The sequence below is a fragment of the Eschrichtius robustus genome, chromosome 7, assembly GCF_028021215.1.
Source record: "Eschrichtius robustus isolate mEscRob2 chromosome 7, mEscRob2.pri, whole genome shotgun sequence".
Classification (NCBI taxonomy): domain Eukaryota; kingdom Metazoa; phylum Chordata; class Mammalia; order Artiodactyla; family Eschrichtiidae; genus Eschrichtius; species Eschrichtius robustus.
The window spans coordinates 105942486-105967087 of NC_090830.1; the positions used below are offsets into that span (position 1 = coordinate 105942486).

The 24602-nt window shown below is 42.0% G+C and overlaps 1 protein-coding gene and 1 pseudogene across 8 annotated transcripts in view; one reads left to right on the plus strand and one right to left on the minus strand.

Moving 5' to 3' along the window:
* Positions 1–867: 867 nt before the first annotated feature.
* Positions 868–2191, minus strand: LOC137767739 (S-adenosylmethionine decarboxylase proenzyme pseudogene; annotated as a pseudogene).
* Positions 2192–12648: 10457 nt separating this feature from the next.
* The window catches only part of PLCE1 (phospholipase C epsilon 1), a 311916-nt gene continuing 299962 nt past the window's right edge, over positions 12649–24602 (plus strand). For all 8 annotated transcript variants that reach the window (XR_011074510.1, XM_068548222.1, XM_068548229.1 and 5 more), the window contains exon 1: positions 12649–12823. The gene's annotated coding sequence lies outside the window, so the exon portion shown is untranslated. The remainder of the gene's footprint in view (positions 12824–24602) is intronic.

Consider the following 24602-nt stretch of genomic DNA (forward strand, 5'->3'; position numbering starts at 1 on the left):
CTGCCAGTATTCCCTAGTATCAATCTACACCTTCTTTGCTAATCAACACCAGCTTATTTCAAAAGAGCTCATGGTAATGAAAAATGCCAAACTCCCTTGACCTTAAAAGAAAATTAAGCCCAGGGTCCACCCCCCCGTTCCCCCTCTGGGGTATAAGGTTAGTGTAAACCCACAGTGCAACAGTGTATTGCTTTATGGAGGGGGTGTGGTTGGGAGGGAGACACCATGGTGAGGAATGAATCAATTAAAGTCACACAAGTATAGGAAGCAGTGAGATAGTAATACACAAAATGGATAACTGCAGTCATTTTCGTAGAGGACTCGACTCGTGGAAGAAGAACTTTGATTGGTGCTGCAAAAACATCTGTATGAAGTAGAAATTGGTTTCAATAACATTAGTAGAGAATATGTTCTAGAAAGTGGAGGTAACTGGATGCAAAAGCCTGGTAGCAATTTAATAGAACAGTCCCAGATGGCTAGGCTGAGGCCAACACCTAATGAGGACGAAAGCCTTGTCTGTGGGGAATTTTGGATGATACCTGGAGAAATATTACACTGTGCATAAACCAAATTGAGTTGTTTTCACAAGTGTTGTAAAGTTTCATATAGTAAAAGGTTTTTTCTACATGCACTTCAATTTCACAGCAAGAGTGGCATAGGATACCTAAACACAGAAGAGAGCATTCATGCAAGATATCTAACTCCTTGATATAATAATGCATACAATTCAAAATGATTACACTATCATTACATCTAGGGCTTTCTGTAACTACAAGGTGGTGGTTATGGAAAGCATGGCCCTTGGTATCAATATCTAAAAAGCAGCCACCACCTTCTTCTATGTGTGTTCTCTTTTTGCGTTTTTTCTTAATCAACTCTGCTGTTGTTGCTGCTTCTTAGCAAAACTGGTAAAAACAAAATTGTAATCATTGAACATAGTGCTCTGGCAATCAAGACGTTTAAAACCTTCAATCTTCTGGGGCGAAGAAAGCACTGTGCGACATTTAGAACTCTGATTTACAAACAGGGTGGTCACAAATTTTCCTGGCTTGAAGACTTCCACAACTTTCCTGATCAGGTCATCATAGGAGGTCTGACTTAAGTTTATTTCAAAGCTAACATAAGAAAATTCTGGTTCTGGAGTGATGTGAATAGTCCAATAAGTTCCATCCGATTTCATTCCATTCATTGAATACCCACAAGGATTGAACAGTGTGGCATCAATGACAGAACCTGGTATCAGGTCACGAATTCCACTCTCACGAGTGACATCCTTTGCAGTAACACCATCTTTCATGTAGAACTGGTCCATAACTGCTGGGTCAAGCTCACTCATCAGAATTTCCAGGGTTTGATCTGGCTGATTGATTACCCGACTCTCTGGGAAATCCAAAGTATACAAGTACCAACAATCAGAATTCATGCGTCCCATACAATATGCTGCTCCATTTGGGAAAATTGCATTAAGAAACTCTATTTCTTCCTGGAAATTCCGGTGTGGGTACCCTTGGTGAGAAGGCTTCATGAAATTCTTACGAGAATAAAAGAAGCTTTGAATTGAGTCAAACCCACTGTAATCCCTAGCAAGTTTCAACAGGGGAACCAGTGCTTTCAGCAAGAGGGTGGTACCACATGTCTTCAAAATGAAACGTCTCTTGGAGACAAACATGCTACTCTCACTGAGTACATAAGCTTCCTGCTTGTCAGTTTTTGTCACACTTATGATTGAACATTGCACATCCTTCAAAAGTATGTCCCACTCGGATCTTGGGATGGTGCGAAGATCCCCAGATCCTTGGTTTGCGTCGGGTTGCTGCCTGGAGAACCAAACCTCCAGCAGCTTCTCGGTCCCTTCGAAAAAATGTGCAGCTTCCATCACCGTGAGACTAGCGAACAACCAACAACCACAGAAAATCAACTAAATTAAATCTCTTCTCCTGCCGCTGCCGCCGCCACTGCGGATTGTTCCAGCTGTGTTACTAAAGTTCAGGTTCCTTTTTTGCTATAATTTTATATTAACTTTTTTTAAAAAAGGGTTAATAAAATTTTCCCGGCTTTTTTTTTTTTTTTTTTTGTGAGCGAAAGTTGAACGTGAGTCTGTTGGAAATAGAGGCAGATACAGCTCAGTCTCTTGTAGTCCGCTGTTTCCCCGTTAGAGAGAGTAGAGCGAGCGCTAGCTAATGTCGCCGGCCATACTGTGGGAGCCTTCTTTTTTTCTTTTATTACTTTTTTCTATGTTTCAAGTGTACAGCATTGTAGTTTAACATCTGTTACAATACAGAGTCATCAACACCACAAGTCTAGTTACCATCCATCACCATACAGTTAATCCCCCTTACCCATTTTGCATACCCCCAACCCCCTTCCCTCTGGTAACCAGTACCTAATTTCCATTTTTAATGTTTTTGTTGCTATGGTGAATGAGATCACTCCAATGTATCTCTAAGTAGATATTAGTGTTATATAGAAAAGCTGTTGATTTTTGAATATTTGTCTTGTATCCAGCCACTCTAGTAAGCCCTCATTAATTTTAAGTATTTTGTAGTTGATTGTCTTGGATTATCTAGGTCCATAATCACATTTTCTGCAGGTAATCATAATTTTATCTCCTCCTTTTCAGGAGGTCTATTTCTATTTTATGTTTTGTATCTTACTATATTAAATAAAATACCCAGACGATATTGAATAATAAAAACCATAAATAGGCATTTTTATTTAGTATTAATTTTAATAGGTATGCCTCTAAATAGATTACAATTTGTATGATGATGGCTGTTATTTGTGAAAGATATAGTATAGTACATAGAACATGCACTTCTATTATGTGTTTTAAAAAGACTTTTTATATCAGGTAGAAAGTGGTGTTTAATTTTATGAAATGTCTTTTGGTTATTTATTGAGATGATAATTTGGTTCCTTTGATTTATTGACATGCATTCTTTTATTAATAAATTACCTAATATTCAAGTATCTTTGAACCAGAGATAAATTTTGACTGGCACAGAGTAGATGATTTCAAAATATGCTGCTGAGTTCGATTTAATTATATTTTATTTAGGATTTTTCATGTCTAGACTTATAAGTGATATTTCATGATATTTTCTTTGCTTTGGAAAATATTTTATGAGCATTTGGTTATATCTACTGAAAGTCTGTAAGAACCGATAGTTAAAATTATCTGGCCCATGGGCAGCACTTCACAGCAAGAGTTCTGTGCAATATTTTATAAATTAGGGAATCTCTGGGTTAAACAGAGTTAAATAGTTATTTATCTGGGACTTCTCATAATCTTTAGTATGTCAATGTGAATTGTAAGCCTCCAGCACTTTAAAATGTATTTGGCCACAGAGTCCCTTTTTATTGATGAACTAGTATTGGGTAAAAATACTTTGAAAATACCATGCTAAATCTTTCTTTGGTGAGGATTCATTGCTAAGTACTCTATTAAATTATCAACTTTATGAAGGTAGAGATTATGTCAGTCCTTCCCAGTCACTATCATTTTCCTAGTATCTTACACAATTCCTACCTTAAAAGTCACTCAGTAAATATTTAATCAATTAACTACTTTCAGTTTTTTCACTGGTTATTGGGTCAGTCAGGATTCTCAGTTACAAGTAACAGAAACTAACTTAGGCAGCAAAGCAATTTACCAAAAGGAATCTGAGTAGCTCACAGAATTGTTGAGAGCTGGAGAGTCAGCCTCAAAGCTAGGCTTCCAAGAATAATGCCCCAAATAATTCCCCAGGCACTGGAGGCTATAAGTTAGCACTACTGCCAGGAACTCAACTTTTCTGGAATTCCATCTGCTACCAGCACTAAAGCCACCTTGGCACCAAGAATCCAGCTTTACAGACACCCCAGAAAGCTGAGTTTCTCTGCTCTCATTCTTGCTAGCAAAATGTATTCTCTATAGACCTTCCCTCTTCAAATTGTTCACTTTTGAATCTAAGTCTCACACACACGCCTGGCTGATGATGCTGGGTAACATGTCACTGCCCCAGCTGCAAAGGAGGCTGAGCAAACATGGTTTATGGCTAATAACTTGGAAAAACAAGAACTGTAAGGAAGAATTCCTTAAACCCAAAATTCCCCAAACCCAGCAATGGTGTTCCAAAGGAAATACAGACTTTCCTCCTTCTTGGATCAGTTCTGGTAATACAGTTTCTCAGAATATTATCAATTTCATGCAGATTTTAAAAATTGATTAGCTTAAACTTTTTCATAATATTCTTTTATAACTGAAAGTGTCACACCTTTATTATAGTGTTCTATTTCTCTTTTATAATTTTGCTAGTGTTTTTATTTTTTTTTTAATATTTATTTATTTATTTGGCTGCGATGGGTCTCAGTTGTTGCACACGGGATCCTCGCTGCCGCACGTGGCATCTTCCTTGTGGCACGTGGAATCTTTAGTTGCGGTATGTGGGATCCAGTTCCCTGAACTGGGAGCATGGAGCCCCAGCCACCGGACCACCAGGGAAGTCCCAGTGTTTTTGTTCTTGATTATGTTTTCCAGAAGTGTTACTCTTTTTTAATGCTCCCCTCGAAGGCATTTTATGTTTTCCAAAGAACCAGCTCTTTGATTTATCTTCTAGTTGGGTAGGCTTTCATTGTTACTATCTTTTTAATTTTATTTTTCTTGAAATTGTCTTCGGTATTCTTTAAAATCTGAATGCTCAGTTCATATATTTTTACACTTTCTTGTTTAATAATAAAAAAACATTTGAAGACGCACATTTGCCTCTAATTATTGCTTTAGCCACATCTCATAAATTTAGATTATGTAATATTCTCATTTTTGTCATGTTCCAAGAAATCTCTAATTATTGTTTGGATTTCTCTTGTGACCCAATCATTACTTAGAAGAACACGTTTAAATTGTTGAGCAGTTGATGCTTTTTCATTTAAAATACTTAATATTAATTTCTAGTTTTCTTGCATTTTAGCCAGAGAATATAGCCTGAATTTCTTGAGATTTTCTTGACCCATTCTGGTAAATGTCCATGGAACTTGGAAGAGAAGATATATTCCCTATGTGCAGATTGCAAATGTTGTAAAAAGTAATTTAGACTTTGTTTCTTAGCTTTTTTCATCATATTAGTAAAACCTATACTAAAGTAATGAATAAAATCAGGCCTAGAGAATTGTTATAAAAACAAGTCACAAGAACAAGCCATGTTAGTGGGAGGGACAGTGATTGAGAGAAAAGAGAAGAGATCAAAAGGATATTGGAAGGGCTGGGAGAGTAGGAGGAAAGGCGAGCAAAGGAGAGGAGTCAGAAGAGCAATACAGACTTTAGAGAAAGTACAGTTGCTCAGGAGGGAAGATCTGGAACACATTTTAGACATACAGAGCTCTGGTTGATGGAGACTTTACTGCATACACTGCTCACAACATCTTTGTCAGGGTGAGGTAGATAGCATAGGGTGAGAAGCTGCTTCTGGAAAATGAGAATGAAGAAAAAGAAATGTCTCGACAGGTCACATATTGAATGATTCCATTTCTATGAAATGACCCAAAGAGGTAAATCCATGGAGACAGAAAGCAGAGCAGTGGTGACCAGGGACTGGGGTGACAGGAACGAGGAATGACTGCTTATGGGGGGGGGGATTATCTCTTGTGTTGATGAAAATGTTCTAAAATTGGTTCTGGTGTTAGTTGCACAAGTCTGTGAATATACTAAAAACCATTGAATTGTGTACTTTACAAAAAAAAAAAAAAAAAGAACAGCTATGTGATACCAAAAAAAAAAATAAAATAAAATAAAGAAAAAGAAGTGTCAGCCTAATAACAGAAGAGAAAACTGTGACCAGAAAAGGGAATTTCAGAGGTGAGACTTTGGAGGTGTGACCTTGCTTGCCAACAGCTGAGTTTGAGTAGTGCTGGAAAGCAATGAGGCAAGGAGGTTCCTAGATTTGCTGAGAACTACCATTTTTCAGCTATGGTTTTCCATGCTGGGATGTCGTGTGCACATGGCCCTGCTCTCATGGAGGGCACATGTGTTCTCAGTATTGGAAGGGAGCATGGATGTGGAATCCTCTAGGATAATACCAGAAATAGGCTGGAGAGGAAGGGTAGATAGAAGGCTTTGGTGAAGATGGAAAGAAACTGGACATGCCAGTGGCACAAATTTTGAAAGAAGACTGTTGAGGGAAGACACTGGGAAAAGTGGGAGTGGGATAAATGGTGGGGAGAGGGTGGTAGGAATTAACAAGCCCTTCTTCCTTCTGCCCTGTTAACTAGGGAAGAAAAGGTAGCCTTCACTGCAGAGGACTTCAGGGATGACGTGGTGTTGGGGTGAGCAAGGTGGGCTCAGTGCGGAAGGAACTAATTCAGGTATCTTAGGAAGGCTAGGGTAAGAGTATGGCTTAGCAACCAGATTGTATGAGTTCAAATCTAGATATCTGTGTAACCTTGAGCAAATTGCTTAACCTCTCTGAGCTTTACTTTTCATTATCTCTAAAATGGAAACAATATTAGTGTCTACTCATATGTTTTTTGTGAAGAGAAATACAAGATATATTGTATATAAAGCACTGAGCACAGTGCATGGTAAGCCTTCATCCTCACTGATTCTCCTTTCCTCCTTTCCTGGCTTAACTTTATGGTTGATCATTATAAACACTCCCTTGCGTGTATCCTAAGTCCTTGCTTCTTTCTTGTTTGGTTAATAACGCTTGTTAAATCCAGTTCTCCATTTTTTCTTCTCATACACCCATAAATCTGTCCAAAGAAAAATGTACAATCATAACGTCTGGGCTCACATTTCATTTGTGACCACAATTGGACACAATACCTGGCATTATATTTCCCTATTTCATTGACTCTCCCACTTTTCTAAATGAGTATTTCAGATATTCTCTCTCAAACTATTTGTACCTCCTACCCTATTTACTCTCACCTGATAACACTGTTTACCACTTTATTGAAGAAAACTTTCACAAGCTTCTACCAACTCTACTCACCCCCAACTTCCATACCTATTGTTTCATCTACTAAATCTATATTAAAAAGTTACCCCAAAGCTTGTGGCTTAAAAAACTGAAATTTATTTTGCTCCCAAACCTGCAATTCGGGTAAGGCTTCACAGGAATAGCTTTTGTCTGTTCTGCTTGCCATCACTGGGATGGCTTGAAGGCTGGGGCCTAGAACCCCCGAAGGCACGCTCACTCCCATGTCCAGGGTTGATGCAGGCTGTCAGTTGGGATCCTAAGCTGCAATCATCAGCTGGAACATTACACATAACCTTTTCATGTGGCCTGAGCTTCCTCACAACATGGCATCTGCATTCCTAGTATGAGAGTTCCGGAAGCTGTCTCAACTTCTGTGACGTAGCCACTGCAGCCAGGTAGCATCACTCCTGCCGCTTTCTATTGAATAAGAAGTGGGTAAGCCACTGGGGCTGCCCCATATTCACAAGAAGGGGAATTGGTCTCCACCTGTTATCAGTGGCAAAGTTCTGGAAAAGTATGTGGGCCTGGAAATATTGCCGTGGTCACTTTTGGAAAATATAATCTGTCTTGTCTCCTGTTTCTTTAAATGAACTGTCTGTGCTCCTGTCCAAGCCCAGCCCGTTGACTTGCACACTAGACCCCATCCCCTCTCACTCACTCGAGGACATTTTTACAGAAATACTTGCCTCTTTCTTCTGTATCATCCATTTTTCTCTCTTTCATGGGTCAATCCTTTCAATACAGGAACATGCTATTATTTCTCCCATCTGAAAAAAAGCCTCCCTTGACTTCACGTAACAGTCCCAAAGTGAGTGGTCCAAGCTGCTGTGGTACCTCTGCTTTCTTTGCATAGGGCTTCCATCTCTGGGCCAAGACAGCTGCCTCAGACCTTGCCAATTCTCAAATAATGGGAAGGGAGAAAAGAAATCAGAGGCAAGCAGCTTCAGCTCTAAGGACATTACTGGATGTTGCCTGCTGACTTTCTGTTCATATGTCATTGGCTGAAACTAAGCCATGAACTTAGCCTAGATGCAAGGGAGGTTGGGAAAGTAGTGGGCAATCATGGGCCCAGACAAAACAGGGTAGGTGGGAACTGTTTTATAGCTAAAAGAAACAATGGAGGATGGATATTGGAGGGAAATAAGCAGTGTCTTCCACCCTCCCTCACCTCTTATAGCCTTTACTCCATTGTTACCTCTCAATGAAGTCTTACCTGAGACGTTGTATTTAAAATTGCAATCATCCCCAAGCCCTGCAGCACTCCGTCTTCCTTTCTTGCTTTACTTTCCTCAAGCATTTATCACCTTCTACTATACTATATGCTTTACTTTTACATAGCTCATTGTCTATCTATGCCTACCAGAATATAAGCACCATGAAGGCAGGGACTTTGTTGACTGTTGTGTTCACTGCTGTATTTCTGGTACCTAGAACAATGCTTGGCACATAGTAGGTGCTCAATACATATTTTTTGCATAAAAGAATAAAAGAACAGCACAATGGTAAGCACTCAATTGCAGCTGCTGTTATCATTATTATCATTTTCTGGCATAAGGAGTGGTTGAGGATGATAATTGTGAATAAAAGGATCTGGGAAGGCTAGCAGATAGTAACATGCTAACATTAGTGAAGGAGAAGTGGCCGAGAAACCAAAGAATGAGCTCGTTGGGGGCTTGTAGAGCTAATCAGCATCAAGTTACCAGCTGAAGAATCAGTGAACAAATTAGCCTATGCAAACCTGCCTTCATGCCATCCACCCTCCACTGGTGACCAGTCCAATCTACGGACAATTCACAGCACTTGGGATCACCCAGGAGCCATGGCCATTTTCCTAGCAGACTAGCTCCAGCAAAGCTTGAAGAAAACATGATGTTTTTCAAGCGAATATTATTTTCCTTTGAGTTCCACGATCACACCAGAGTTCTTTTCCTCTTCAACATTTTGGCCACTTAGAACAACATGAAACTTTAAAACCTACATCTAGAGAAGTCTCAAGCTCCAATGTCTATGCTTTGGGATTCTAGTACAGTTAAAACTTTTTTAATTGTGTTTTTATAATTTTTAGTTATGGCTCCTTGAGATGATTTGAGCTACACCTGCCTTTTGCTGATAGCAACTGAACCAGATATTAAAATGAGATTCCAGAACGTTTCAAGGGAAAAAGATGGATGGACTTTCTGTCAAAACACTAACAAGATACTTGCAATATTCAAAGGAGATCACAGTTTTTAAATACCTTAAATATAAATGAAAATAGAGTTCAGAGTTGTATTTCTTTAATCTAAGTGCTTCACATAGACTAACTCACTGCTCACAACCATCATGAAGGGTAGATATAGTTTACAGAAGAGGAAAACGAGGAGAGTTAAGTAACTTGCTCAGGGGCTCACACCTGGGAGGTGGATTGAGGCTATCAACTCAAGTGGATCCACATCAGTCTGTGCCCCTAATATCGGCTATGTTGAGAGACAGATCTCCTTCACCCACACTCCTACCACCCAACAGAAGTAGAGCTACCTGCTGCTCTAACACACTGGTATTTTTCACCAACCTCGAACTGCCTTAGTACTTCTACCCTCACATATGAGATAACTCTGGAAAGCTTGTTTTGGGCTCTGTCCCCACTATCTGAACTCACTAGCCTATGTGCAGACAGCTGGTAAACCCTGTACAATCTGATACACTGACTTCAAATGAGAGAAAATGGCAACTCCTAAACTCAGGGCTGCCTTGTTCCTTCAGCTCTTCCTTGGCTTCCAAGGCTACCCAGAAGTCTGTTGGCAAATTCCTCTGCTTAGCAATTAGCTACTGTTGAACAAAGATCAATAAATTTGTCAATGGTGCCTGTGCTGACTACTCAGTTCCCAGTCTTAAGGTTTGTTTATAAATGGGTTAACTGATGGCCGGCTTGTTGAGTGTGGCAAAGGGCCAATCTTTTTTTCTGCAGTATGTGCAGTAGGGGGTGTGGGGCCTCCCACTGGCAGCAACAACCATGAAGTCAGAGACACCCCCCACCAATCACAAAAATTACAGGATGTGAGAGGAAGAAAGTAGGGACGTGATTCCATTTCTTAAAATGATTTTACGACTTAAGTTCCCTAGTCCCAATGTTTACAACTTAAATCAGTTTCCATCAAATGGAGACCATTATGTAACAAGTTCAAAAGAGATGTGTGCTTTCTTCTGAAATTTCAAACAAAGATGCACTACATTTAAATAGCTTTCACAGCATTATTTCTTGGGGCTTTTGTTTTTGTTGTTGTTTTTGACTATGCAAAACGGTCTTGTATACAAAGATGCATAACTTAGTTGATTGAAGCTGAATTTTCCATGGAAACTGTCCAGTGCTCCCCCAATTCACAAGCACTTTATCTGACCGTCTTTCTTCTTTCAGATAATGGCTGGCAGCAACCCACAGTGTGGAGGTTATACGCTGTACTTTTGAAAAAGTCTTGAATGGAGCCATTGTTCCCCTGAGATGGTCTGTGTGTTTCACTGAACAGAGAGCAGGGTGTAAAAAAGGCACCTTGTGTGCAACTGTTGGCGAGGTTGGGGAGTGAATTAAAATCTCCAGAAAGTCTGGGCAGTGCTGTTCAGAGGAGCAATGAACCCTCTGGAAGCACTGTTAGCTCAGACATTCCAATGCGGTGAGGCAGCCTCAGGGACACGGCTCCCTCCAGTCTCATTTAGAGAGGGATTGAGGGAGGTGAGCAAAGGACATTGATCTGGACCCGCTCTCTTTGCAAAAAATTGGGGACGGCTCCCTATTCCAGGGATAGGTGACACTGATTATCACACTCAGATAACTTTCCTGTCTAACGGACCTAGACTTTCCTTGGTTACTAATGGTGGAGTGACTCATTTGGAGGATTCAATGTTAACTGCTTGTGCATCCACCAGTTTGCAAGCCTAATTCCCATGTGCCTAATTAAACAAGTCTTTGAGGGCTCCAGGTGATTAATGATGTTTGATATTACTAATTCATTAAATGCATTATAAGACCATAATACACAACTGTATATTCAATAAATAGCCTACCTTGTTTATTGTCAGTAATGCTTCCTTTTTCCTGGCTCCTCCATTCACCTGTCCAGGACCGTGCGAGCACTGGGTCAGAGCAAATGACTACTCCCTATTCCTCTACTGCTAAGGTCTCAAGCTTTTCATGAACAAAGAGTCTCCTCAGAGTCTTCTGCAGAGAGCTTTCCAAAACCGGCTCTCAAGGAAGGAGGTAACGTTGATTTTCAGGAAAATCCTAGTGGTGAGAAAACAGCAAAAGAGTTTAAGGACCAGGCTGGCATATTTTTCTTACAGGCAGAATTCTTTGGTGCCCCTCCTGCGCATTCTTGCTCCAACCCCTCCTGCGCCTGGAGGCTCAAAGGAGGGGAGGCCACTTTTAACAGTGACCTGAAAGAAAGGGTCATACTTGAGCAGGAGGAAAGGGTGTGGGAGGAGGTGGTCATGGTCCAGGTAGAAAGAAGCTCAGAGTGGGAGAAGCATCCTGTTGGGTGGTCCCTAATAACCAGGCCATGTTGGGTTCCTACAGTCGTGGGGAGTTAGTCCGGAAGGCAGCAGGGAGCCAGTGAAGGTTTCTGCACAGATTAAAGTTGTAGAAGAGGAAGAATGATATGGCTGTGTTTAGGGGGATGCTTCGCTCCGAGGAGTGGACAGACGGGAGGGCTAGGGGCCGCCGGAATTGGTCCTGATTGAATACAAGAGGAAGGGTCAGACCTATGGAACAGGTCCGTCCATTAAAATAGGTGAAGAGGGAGGGGGGTTTAGGGGAAAGGGAGGGGGATGATAATTCGATTTTCCTCAGGTCCCTGGCTCTCCTGACTGCCAGTTGGGTATAAAAACCCCCTCGACGGCTAGGTAAGGCTCCGTGCAGAGCCTGCAGTGTCTGGCAGCGCTGAACACCTCCTGTTTGCTTCAGCAGCGAAAGCCACTAGATTTGGAGTCCACAGACCTGGATGTCACTATTTGGACGGTCACTATTAGCAGTCAAAGGAGTACCTCCTGAGCCTGGCACTGCATTGCGCCCACTGTGGTGCTCAACAGTAAATATCTGAATGACGAATGACCGAACAGATTGGAGACTTGGTGCTGCCCTTACCAGAGTAACCTTGGTCAAGTAATTTAACCTCCAAGAGCCTCGGTTTCCGTGTGTGTCGAGCAGGGACGGTCCCTGGCGGAAAGTGTGAGACTAAATTCCCGCGGCCTGAGGTGGACCGAGTTCCCCACCTCCGGTCGGAGCCGGGCAACCCCGCTGCGCTCTCGCCAGCTCCCGCTGCGGCCCGGGTGCTGGGCAGCCCCCGGGTGCCGAGGCCGAGGCCGGGGCCGAGGCCTGGGCCGGGCTGGGGTCGCGAGGCCCGCGGCCGGGGCGTGGGTGGCGGCCGGGTCCGCCCCTCGCGCCTGCCGTCTCCGCGCAGCCCGCGGCCGGGGGCGGGCCCGGCTCAGGCCGCGCCCCCGGCCGCCCGGCGGCCCGCGGTAGCGCTCGCGGCCTCTCACCCGGGGCGGGTGAGTTCTGGGAAAGCCCGGCCCAGGGCGGGGGCTTCGCTGTCGCCCGCGCCGCCGTCCGGGCAGCTTGCAGAGCTCTGCGGGCGCGGAGCGAGGGAGCGGCGCCGGGCGGGGGCGCACACGACGACGCGGGGCCGGGTGGGCGCGGCGGCGGCGGCGGCGGCGGCGGCGGCGGCGGGCGGCGCGCCCCGGGCTCTGTCTCCCGGGCACTTGCCCGGCTTTGCGCGCTCCTGTCGTCCGCTCCGCCGCTGACACACGGTAGCGAGGACACCCGACGCCGCTAGCGACAGGCGCATCCCAGAGGGACGCTGCACTTGGGGACTCCGGCGCGACCGGCTAGAAGAGGAAAGGTGAGAAGGTGTTTCTGTGGCTCGGTTCCTCAGGCTTGGAGAAGGGGAGAGATGGGCTTTTAATCTCTGAGTCCAGTAGATCCGGCCAGGGGCAGCAGCCTCAGTCCGCGTACCTGGCGGGAGTACAGGTACCTACTCCTCTCCCCAGGGGAGAACTGAGGTAGGCGACTCCCTAGGGGGCGCGGGCCAGCCCTCATATGGGCTGGAGGATACCCTGTAAGTGCTTCCTTCGCCCCTTCAAATGTTTGCCGCGGGTCTCCGCTGCATTTTGCGTGTGCAGTACAAAGAAGAAAAGTATAAGCTCTTGCTGAGGCGGCCCCCCTAGCCGCCAGTATTTCACGGAAAGTGCTCAAGAGATTGTTCCTGGAGAGATTAGCTACATCAAATCCTAGAAAATATAGTATTGGACCTGGTCTCACTTTCACTGGTAACTAGAAGAATGGCTTCGTCTTTTTTCTTAGAGTCTTCTAATGCTGTGATAATGAATAACCTAGAAGGAAAAGTCTTCCTTGTGTCTAATGTTAAATGCACAGTGTAAATTTACGGTTCCCCCCGCACATCTTGCCTGGTATTTAAGCCATGAGAACACTTGGTTCAACTGACTCAACTAATTATTCAGTGTAAGAAAGATCCATCATTCAAAGATTTAGCAGCCTCATTTTAAAGAGGGAGCTCCCTCAATAGATGTTAAGTAGGATTCACTTGATGGAAAAGTTTTATTTCCACATAGTTCTTAATTTGAGTTTCATCATGCAAAATTTGCCAGTAGGTCATTTAGATCTCTGCAGGATTAGTGAATTTCCTTGTGTTTCTGGTAGGAAGCCCTGGTAGGGATAGGGTGGAGCCACTGCCACGGAATGGGCACAGCCGAGGCCAAGAGTGCTGCACCCCACCAGGAAGAATTTTTGAGAGCCTGTCTTGGGAGGTGGATGCAGGTGACCCTGTAGATGCCCTTACAGGGCCCAGTTGGCATTGGGGGTGAAGGGGTGGCGGACTATCTCTGGATGCTGTATGCAGCCATGTCTTCGCGGATACTTTCTGAAGGATGCCTGATGATGCTGTCATCTAGAACATTCTTTGCTCTTCCTGAGTGCCCTTCCTGCTCCATTTTACCACGCTAAATCCTAACCATCCTTCACACTAAGTTTTTGTTGCTGCTGTGAGACCTTCCCTGATACCCCAGCCCCAAATAGTCAACATTCTCCAGCTCTGATGCCTGCAGCATTTTATTGAATACCTCCCTAGCCTTTCTTCTCTCAGCGTTCTTTGAGAGTTATTTATGTAGATGTTTCATTTTCCCTACTGAAGGAATTAACTGTGGCTTTCTTGGCACAGAGCTTGCACCTAGAAGGCCCTCTAGAAATAGTGTTATGACTTTGTTTCTTCAATACAAATCTGTACTTCGGAAAAGGAGATAATATAACCAAAAGGATTCAGAGAAGAACATAATGTTTACCATTCAAATTGTCCTCCATTTACAGCGACACGGGGAAAATTTTCCTTATACCTAGGAGCCATGCATAATAATCGTCCTTGGTCCAAGCCTGGGGATCAAGTAAGAGCTGGAGGGACAGTCTTCCAGTCCTTATAGTAACATAAGCTCCTTGGATGTACTCCAAGGTTGACCTGTGTCATTAAAAATTCCATGCTCCAGTGCATTGTGGTGAAGCTAGATTCCGATGAAGGTGGTTGGTTTTCTTTTTCTATTTGCAACTGTTCTTAATCACAGTCTTCCCTGGGCTTTTGTCTTGTATTTAAAACAATTCATTTGATGTGCAATTTGTTACCTACAAATTTTTTAATGAATAAAGGAAAATTGAAAAGAATTGTGCTTGCTGTTTTCTAAAGCAGAGAGCAGGGAATGTTTGCCCTGCCTGGGCAAGAGGAGATATTTGCAAGGAGCGAGGCTGCTCTGCACATGTGTGTTGGCAGTGCCTGCCTTCCACACACCTGGCTGGCAATCGGCCTGTAGAGGACAACAACTGCTTCAGTCTGGGCTCCTTCTTTCTCTGCCTGGGCTCCCTCTGCTTGCGGGGAGAAGGGGTCCAGGGGAGCACAACAATTTAGAGCTTCGGATTCAGGAGTAGCAGGGAAGACGTGAGAAAAAGCAGTAACTGCTTAGAGTGTGGATTTGTTTGATCAGGTTGCTTTCCTCTGGACACTTGGTTGAGATCTTGGCATTGAGCAAGTGGGAATTTGGTTGGGAGAGGGAAGGCAGGTGGCTGGGGAGCATGGTACTGCTGTAGAAGAGCTGGGAGGTATTGATTGTGGGGGGGGGGGCTTAGGGAAGCATGTGGCCCAATTATGTGGGGTCCCCAAGAGGAGAGTTGGAGATGGGGAACTGGGGAGTAGAGAAAGAAGAATAATATATCAAAGATGCACTTTGCCATGGGCCAACTATGGGGCCTAGAAAGGAAGAGAAAACTCTCTTCAGCATCATAGGGTCTGCTCTGCTCCCATGGTATAGAACTCAGGCTTGTTTTTATTAATGCTGTAATTCATCTGTATTATGGCTTAAATAGGTTTTCATGAGCCAGATTGGAACCCGGCCCTCTGTCCAGTAGGGTAGCCGCAAGCCACATAGGGCTATTTGCGTTTAAATTTAAGTTAGTTAGAATTAAATGAAATTAGTCCCATTTCAAGTGATTGTTACATGTTGCTAGTTGCTACCATACTGGACAAGGAAGATATATAACATTTCCATCATCTCAGAAATCTGCCCTGGGATATTGTTCTAAAGGATTAATGACTATTAATCTCCAGTGTACTAATTTCCAAATCGAATTTAGTCATAAATTAACAATTTCCTGTTCATAGTCCCCTACCAAGTCTATTTAGATGAGAATAATAATAGTAGTTGTTGTTGCTGACACTTATATAGTGCTTACTACGTGCCAGGCAATGTTCTAAGCACTTTACATCTGTTAATTCATTTAATCCTAACAACAACATTAGGTGGTAAATGCCAGAGACCTGTTATCCCTTACCTGCAATTCCAAAATTAAAACAAACAAACAAACAAACAAAATAACAACTCTCGACACTGTGGTTTTCATAAGTTTGGCTACAAAATTTGGTCATGAGGTTATTATGGTCTTTATTTTTCTCACCTGGTAAGAACATTTATACATTTTTGTTTCAGAAACAATGGACATGTTTGCTGCAGATCCCACCTATAGCATTATTTAATATATGGCACATGTACTGTTTTACCATTACGAAAGCTAGAAACCTTCTGATTTTGGATAAGGACATATGGATCTCCCTTACTATGCCCCCTTTTTTTTTTTTTTTTAAACTTTTGGGTTTTATTTATTTATTTATTTATTTATGGCTGTGTTGGGTCTTCGTTTCTGTGCGAGGGCTTTCTCTAGTTGTGGCAAGTGGGGGCCACTCTTCATTGCAGTGCGCGGGCCTCTCATTATTGCGGCCTCTCTTGTTGCGGAGCACAGGCTCCAGAAGCGCAGGCTCAGTAATTGTGGCTCACGGGCCCAGTTGCTCCGCGGCATGTGGGATCCTCCCAGATCAGGACTCGAACCCGTGTGCCCTGCATTGGCAGGCAGACTCTCAACCACTGCGCCACCAGGGAAGCCCCACTATGCCCCTTTTGAAGATGGGAAAACTGAGAAACTAAAAGGTCATGTAACTTGCATGAAGTCAGAGCAAGAAAGTGCCAGGGCCAGGATTCAGTCAGAGCAGGCCGGCTCCAGACTCCGTTCCCTTGACCATTGTGCTTTCCTGAAACAACCTTTGGGCTCATCACCCAAAACAAATGACTGGCCCTTTTTTCAGCTGAGTGAAACCAAATCGCTTTAACTTGGCTCATTAGAAAGTTTCAGATAGGGCTATAGCTAAATTGTTTAGTAGCTGGGGTTCTGAAACTTCCTGTTAGGGTTTCAGAGGATCTGGATCAATCTGGATCTGGGTCTTCTGAGTTGGAAGTCTCTCCAGGGAAGACTGTGAGGTTCTCTCTTCTTCTGGGAGGTTGATTAGAACTGCAGGGCTGGTCTGGGGTCAGGAATGGACTTCTTTCTCTCTCCAACTGGTCCCTTCTTGGCTTTTTGGTCCAAATCTGCACTTGAAGAAACTCTTCAGTAACCCCAGGCTTTCTCCTTTGAGTGTAAGAAGATGTTCTGAAGGCTCCACCATCTGTGTGGACCTTACAGCATGGACTCTGCAGGACCCCTGTGTGCCTGTGTCCCATGAGCATGTGTACCTCTCGTGGCATAGTCTCCAAGGCCCGTAGTGGTCATGGTGACTCCAGTTATAATAGCTTAAGGTGTAGGGACAAGGCACTCTTGGTCAAATACAAGGGCTCTAGAATCAAATTTACCTAGTTTTACATAAGCTTTGCCGTCTACTAGCTGTACAGCCTTAGACAAGAAGTTAACCTTTCTGTAAGATAGTAATTTTATGGGGTTGCTCTAAGACCCAAGTAAGATAATGCACCTAAAGCACTTTGCATAGTGCCAGGCACATAGTCAGTGCTCAAAAAGTTAGCCACTAATATTGTCTTTTCCCTCTGGACCTACCTAAGTCTTGCCAGTATGCAACTTTGGGCTTTGGAAAGACGTGTGGTAGGTTGAATAATGCCAGTGGTCCCCCAAAGTTTTCTAAGTCTTAATCCCTGGAACCTGTAAATGTGTTACTTAACATGGCAAAAGGAACTTTACAGATGTGATTAAATGAAAGATTTTGAGATGAGGGGTTATCCTGGATTACCTGGGTGGGCTCAGTGTAATCAAGGGGGTCCTTATAAGAGGGAGACAAGAGGATCAGAGTCCCTAGCAGGAGGTAGGGTAATGTAAGGAAGGGGTCAGGAGCCAAGGAATGCAGCCTGCCTCTAGGAGCTGGAAAAGGCAAGAAAACGGATTCTTCCCTAGAGCCTCCAGAAGGAAGTCAGCCCTGCCAACCCATTTTAGACTTCTGGCCTCCAGAACTGTAAGATAACAAATTGTATTGTTCAAGCCACTACATTTGTGGCAATTTGTCACAGCAGCAATAGGGAACTGATAGAGAGTGTGGAAGAGAAAACAGAAAGTGGTCAGGAGGGAAATGAAAGCTGTCAAAATAAGAACAGTAATAGCTAGAATTTAGTTTGAACTTTGCTAGGTACAGTTCTAACTACTTTGTGTGTATTAACCTGTCATCCTCACAACAACCCTCTTACTTCTGGTATCTGCATATCACAGAAGACGAAACTCAGGCACTGAGAAGTTAGGTAACTTGCCCAAGGTTACACAGCCAGTACGGGGTAGAGCTGGGATGTGAATCCACATAGTCTGGGACTCTTAATTGTTACCCACACGACTCCCCAAAGCAGGCATTTCTGTCTGCTAAGGCTGAGAGTACCGGCCACTGAGTGGTATGTTACTGTAAAGAAGGAAAAAGCAATTTTTGAATCGGCAAGAAGGAGGGTGATGTAGTCCCCACACACCAAAAAAAAAAAAAAAAAGAAAAAAGAAACATGGGTATCAAAGTACTTGGTAAGCTTTTGCCATTTCTATCTCATATAATATGTGTGGACAGCTTGAAGCTGGAGGACGCTGGTTCTGGGAGCAGTTCCTGTGCTGGCCTCCCTCTCGGGTTCCCACCTCTGTGCCTACAGCAGCCCTGTTCACTCACCACAGACCGCTGGCCCCGGCGCCCTGTTGGCTCCGCTTCCCACCTCTGCCTGTTTATTGGATTTGCCTCATTCCTGACTCTCTGCTCCAGCCCTGAATTCCACCTCCTTCTGGCCCTTCAAATGCTCAAACTTGAGATGATTAGTGTCAGGCCCCGGATGGTGAGGTACCTCTGTGACTGCTGGAGGGCGGCTGGTGGTTATTTCTTCCTTTTCCTTTGGTTTAGCTGGCTGTTGTTGGCTTTCTAGCTGTGCTGCTTTTGTCTCTCAAGCTCATAATTCAGAGTGATAGTGATTTTCCAGCTGTGTTCCAGGGGTGTCGGGGCCTCTGTCAGGTGAGGGAGATGCAGGCAGATGAAGATCTCAGCCCTTCAACCCGCTTCTGATGAGCAACCCGCTCTTACTCATTTTATTTATGCAGTGAGGTCCTGCCTTAGATTTGGCATGAAAGGTCACTTCTGTTGCTAGAGAGACAGAGAGAAGTTTGAGAAAACCTAAACCCCAAGTTAAGGCACGCTATGTATGACCTTTCGCCCAAAGACTTGGATGTGCAGGAAATAGAACTCGCTGTGTTTTCTCTAATTGCCTTTTACAAGTTGGGGATCTGGAGCCTGGTTGCTTAGATTTGTTTACCTGGCTCCACTCTTTATGTGCAATCTGTGTGACCTTGTGCAAAATACTTGTCCTGCTGAGGCCTAAACTAAATGGGTCCTCATTCACTAAATGGGAGAGGTAATAGTAGCACCTAATAAATGAGATCGTTCATGTAAAGGGCTTAGAAGAGCGCCTGATATACAATTAGGATTCAACAAATCCTGGCTCTTAGGCTCATTTTTATTCTGACTGAGTCTCCCAATGGAATGGCGGAAGGAGAACCTAGCGTCATCTCTTTACGGGGTTCTGCTCTCCCGTGGTGCTCTCCCCCGGTGCAGCTGGGGATCTTATTCCATTACTCCTCTCTCTGCCTGGTTGCCACTGAAATGTCCATTGTCCCTGACCACAGGTGACTTCAGGTGCAGTGACACAAGGCTGCTTCTCATGGGTGCACGGCCGCACCTCCCCGAGGTCTCTGATGTCTCTCTGCCTCTGCCAGGAAGAGGGTCCCCTCTGCTCTCAGGAGCTGCAGGATGTTTGTTCTTTCCTCCCCTGCCCGCCATCTGTGGGGCCTGGGACGAGAGGGACAGAGTGGCTGTAAGGCAGACTTAATACTCTTGCATCCTTTCCCCTCTACCCTTAAGGCTTAAGAAAACAAAACAAAATAAACATAAACAGGGTGGCTGTGCTTGACTGGGTTATTGGTCAAGCAGTGCTGGCTAGTACCGTTATCTACATAGTGATGGCATTGCTGCTGGCTCCGTTGAGTGATCTGCTGTGTGGTGGCCCCAGTGAAATGTGCTCCGTTTATAAAAATACTGAAACATCTCTTTCAGAAGAGCTGATTACACGTGCACACAAGTTCAGAGCTATAACAAAATGCAACCGGTTAGCATTTATGAATTTTATTGCTTTGTAGGAACAGCTACATTTTAATAATTAAACAATAATGCTGCTATATTCAGAATTAGGAAAGAGGCAGAAGCAAGGAAAGACTCTGTTTTGATGACTTCATTTTAGGTTTAAACTATATAATATCACTGACTATGGAAAATCCAGAGAATGGAAAAAAAGTCATTGGGAAAAACACATGTGACCAAGTGCATACTAGACACATCTGGGATTAAAATATCATATAACACAGTTTAATTTGGATATCACTGGAGTTAGTTCAAGTTACTGTCATTTCTAAAGAAAGTTTCAATTCATTTGTTATTATTAACAACACGAACTCGGATTTCATTGATGAACATATTTTCACCTATGATCTGTTTGCCTGGAGGAACTGAAGCACTCTCTAATAGTCTGGTTTGTCAATCTCAGGGAGGTGGATAAAATTCACAGAAGTTAAATGCGTTTGGCATGAAATTATATTCGTTTTTCCCCCCAAAGGCAGAATGAATTTGGATGACAGGGTAGAGCGTGAGCCTCATTCAGTCTGCAGTTTTGGTAACTGCTGGGGTCTGAGCAAACTCAGATTCACTTCTCTGCAGCTCATCAGGCTAATTAGTCCCTAACTCAGCCTGGTTGTTCTTTTGTCCTGCCTCCAGCAGGGTCCTAAAATTCACAGTGGGAGGGATTGGTAAAGCTCCAGGCAGTTGTGAAAGAAATATGCTCAATTATTATTTGAATCTGAGAGGATGGCAAGAGCTTCTTGAGCTATGTGCAGAAACTACATAAATTTGTAAGAAGAACTCCAAAAAGTGATTCCTGCACCCTCAGTGGAACAGCAGTCAGACAGCCTTGCAGGTTCTCCCGGGGCATCTCTCAGATCTAGGATTTTGACTAACTACCCTTTGCTGACTGAGGGCCTCACCAGTGCCAAGTCATGGGATGGCTGACAACAGGTGAAGTGTGTTCCTGACTCAGGCGGGCAAGCCCATATCAAATTAGTTACAGAGGATCAGAGAGCGTGCTTATTTCTAGCCATGCGGCCTATTTCTAATGAATTATCATTATCTAAGCAGTAAGGTCTAAAATATGTCACTTGTTTAAGTTATTGGTTTAAAAGTAAGGAATTTTTAGGCAAATAATGTATGTTTTCACTTATATGTGAAATCTAAAAACAGATGAATAAATATAACAAAACAGAAACAGACTCACAGATACAGAGAACAAACTAGTGGCTACCACACGGGGGAGGGGCAGGGGTTGGAGCGAAATAGGTGAAGGGGATTAAGAGGTACAAACTATCAGTTATAAGATAAATAAGTCACAGTTATAAATAAGTTATAAGATAAATAAGTCACAGGGGTGTAATGTACAGCACAGGGAATATAGTCAGTATTTTACAATAACTTTGTATGGTGTATAATCTATAACAATATTGAATCAACTGTGTTGTACATCTGAAACTAACACAATATTGTAAATCAACTATACTTCAATAAAAATTAATTAAAAAAGAATTTTTAATTCGAAACAGTTTTAACAACTAAAATTCTATCTTTTAGTTATTAATGCAGACGTTATGCATCTGTTTATGATTTGTTTATTACTTTTTTATTACATGCTGTGTCAGGCAACAGTGAAAATTGAGGGATCCAAATGTTCCCCTCTCATTTTTACTTGTTTTTTTTTTGTTTTCTTTTTTTTTTTGGCCACGCCCTGCGGCATGTGAGATCTTAGTTCCCTGAGCAGGGATCAAACCCATGCCCCCTGCAGTGGAAGCACAGAGTCTTTTTTTAACATCTTTATTGGAGTATAATTGCTTTACGATGGTGTGTTAGTTTCTGCTTTATAACAAAGTGAATCAGCTATACATATACATATGTTCCCATCTCTCCTCCCTCTTGCGGCTCCCTCCCACCCTCCCTATCCCACCCCTCTAGGTGGTCACAAAGGACCGAGCTGATCTGCCTGTGCTATGCGGCTGCTTCCCACTAGCTATCTATTTTACATTTGGTGGTGTATATATGTCCATTGCCACTCTCTCACTTTGTCCCAGCTTACCCTTCCCCCTCCCCGTGTCCTCAAGTCCATTTTCTATGTCTGCGTCTTTATTCCTGTCCTGCCCCAAGGTTCTTCATAACCTATTTTTTTTTTTTAGATTCCATATATATGTGTTAGCATACGGTGTTTGTTTTTCTCTTTCTGACTTACTTCACTCTGTATGACAGACTCCAGGTCCATCCACCTCACTACAATAACTCAGTTTCGTTTCTTTTTATGGCTGAGTAATATTCCATTGTATATATGTGCCACGTCTTCTTTATCCATTCATCTGTCGATGGACACTTAGGTTGGGAAGCGTGAAGTCTTAACCACTGGACTGTCAGGGAGGTCCTCCCCTCTCACTTTTAGAGTTGAAGAAATTGGTCTTCTCAGGGACTCAAAAATTTGACCAAAGCCGCCTGACTGGGGAGCAGCAGAACTGGGAGGTTTGTTTGTTTCAAACAAAATTAAGACCATAGTACAGATACATAACACACAATTTTCAATCCTGCATTCTTTGCCTAACATTCCATCATTAAGATGTTCCCACTCCATTAAAGGTTTCCAAACCTTGATTTCAGTGTTTGGGTCTCATTCTGTCATGTGGTCCTGTGGAGGGGCTTACCCATTCCCCTCTTGTTGGGCATTTAGTTGTTGATCCCCAGTTTTTTCTACTTAAGTAACTCTTCATTGCCTAGATCTGTAATTCTTTCTTTAGCACAGAGTCCTAGAACTGAAATTACTAGGTCAAAGTGAAGAACTGTTTTAAAGGCTTGAAATATGTACTGTCAAAATGCTCTCCAAAAAGGTTGCAACAATTTGCACTTCAACTAATGATGTGCTAGAGTAGTCTTTTTCCAGTGGTATGTCAATAAGAGATACCGGATTTGGTACTTCATAGTTTGAATGTGCATTTCTTTGATTACTGGAAACAATAAAACATTGATATCTCATCAATGTGCTCTCTCTTGGTTAATTATTTAATCACTTTCTTTGTCCATTTGTCTTTTTTTTTTAATTTGAGACGTCTTAATGAATTAAGACTATAACATATCATTGTCATTTGATGCTGTTTTTCTCAACTAGCATTTTTTCCTGATTATAAAATAATACAAGTTAATTTTGGATAATTTGGGAAGTAGAGAAAGGCACAATAAAGAAGTCCAATATTTGGTTCATGACTTTCTAGTTTTTTTTCTTCTGTTTGTTTTTTCCCAAATTGAGATCATGCTTTCACATTTTATAACTTTTCACCTAACTTTGTTAATCATAATTAAGCGAATTACGTTTATCCTACTATGGGATACTCTACATAAATATTAATGAAATATCATATTTTTGAAATGTTTATCATGTTCCTTAATGTACAGAAAATTTTAATTTCCACATGGCCAGAGAGGTCTATGTCCTCCCTGGTGATTACTTCCACAGCTTTTAAATTTGTATTCTTTATCTACTTTCTGTGATTAACTGTGTTCTTTAGGTTTTTAGGCTTTTAGTTACAATCAACTTTTCATTTGAAGTTAGTTTTTTTTTTTTGTACATATTATGAGTTGAAGACCTAATCTGTTTTCTAAATACTTAATTTTCCTTCAAAATGTATTTATTTCCTCATGTATATATTTATATTCCTTATATAATTTCCTTAAATAATATACTCATTGGATAATCCTAGATAATTCCTAATCTGATTTTGTATATTCTAAAGTCAATTTTAGGCCTAAGATATCTGTTTGTAAATTCTTGAATGAATACCACACTGTTTTAGTTATTTTAGCCTTATAACATATATTAATGTCACACAGAGCAAGCTCTCTCTCATTATAATTATTAAAATTTTCCTTATTTTTCCTTGCTTATTCTTATGAATTAAATTTTGAAGCACTTTGTCAAAATCTCTAACATCTATTGATATCCTGATTGGGATTATAATAAATATATATATTTATTATATATTATAATATATATAATATGTTATATATAATAATATAGATTTATTATATATAATATATTATATACATTGTATATAATTATATTAATATATATTAATTTAGGAGAAATTAATATGTTTACAGTAGTTAGTCTTTCCATACTGGTATGTTTATTAATTTACTCAAATGTTTTTATATCTCTTAGTGAAGTTTTGTAGTAGTCTTCATGTAAATCATATATTTCTTATTTTTTAAATATGTTTTAGGTTTTTATTTAATCAACTTAATTTTTTAGCTGATTCTCCTGAGCTCTCTAGGTAGAGAATTGTATTGTCTGCAAATAATGATTCTTAGTTATCTAACATTGATAACTAAGAAGGAGGATAATAGACCTTTCAATTTTATTCCTGATTTTAATGGAAATGCTTTTCATATTCACTTGTAAGTATGATGTTGGCTTTTGGTTTAAAATTGTTTAAATCACTTTGCGGAAAGAGTTTTATATTCATAGTTTTGTTTGTTTGTTTGTTTTTAATGAAAGGGAGTTGAATTTATCAAAAGTCAAAAAGGTAATCTTTGAGATGATTGTGTGCCTTTTTTCACATTTGACCTACTGGTTTATTATATCACGTTAACAAGTTTCCCATCATTAAACCATGTTTTCAATCTTGCTGTGGCAGTTTATTATCATTGTGTT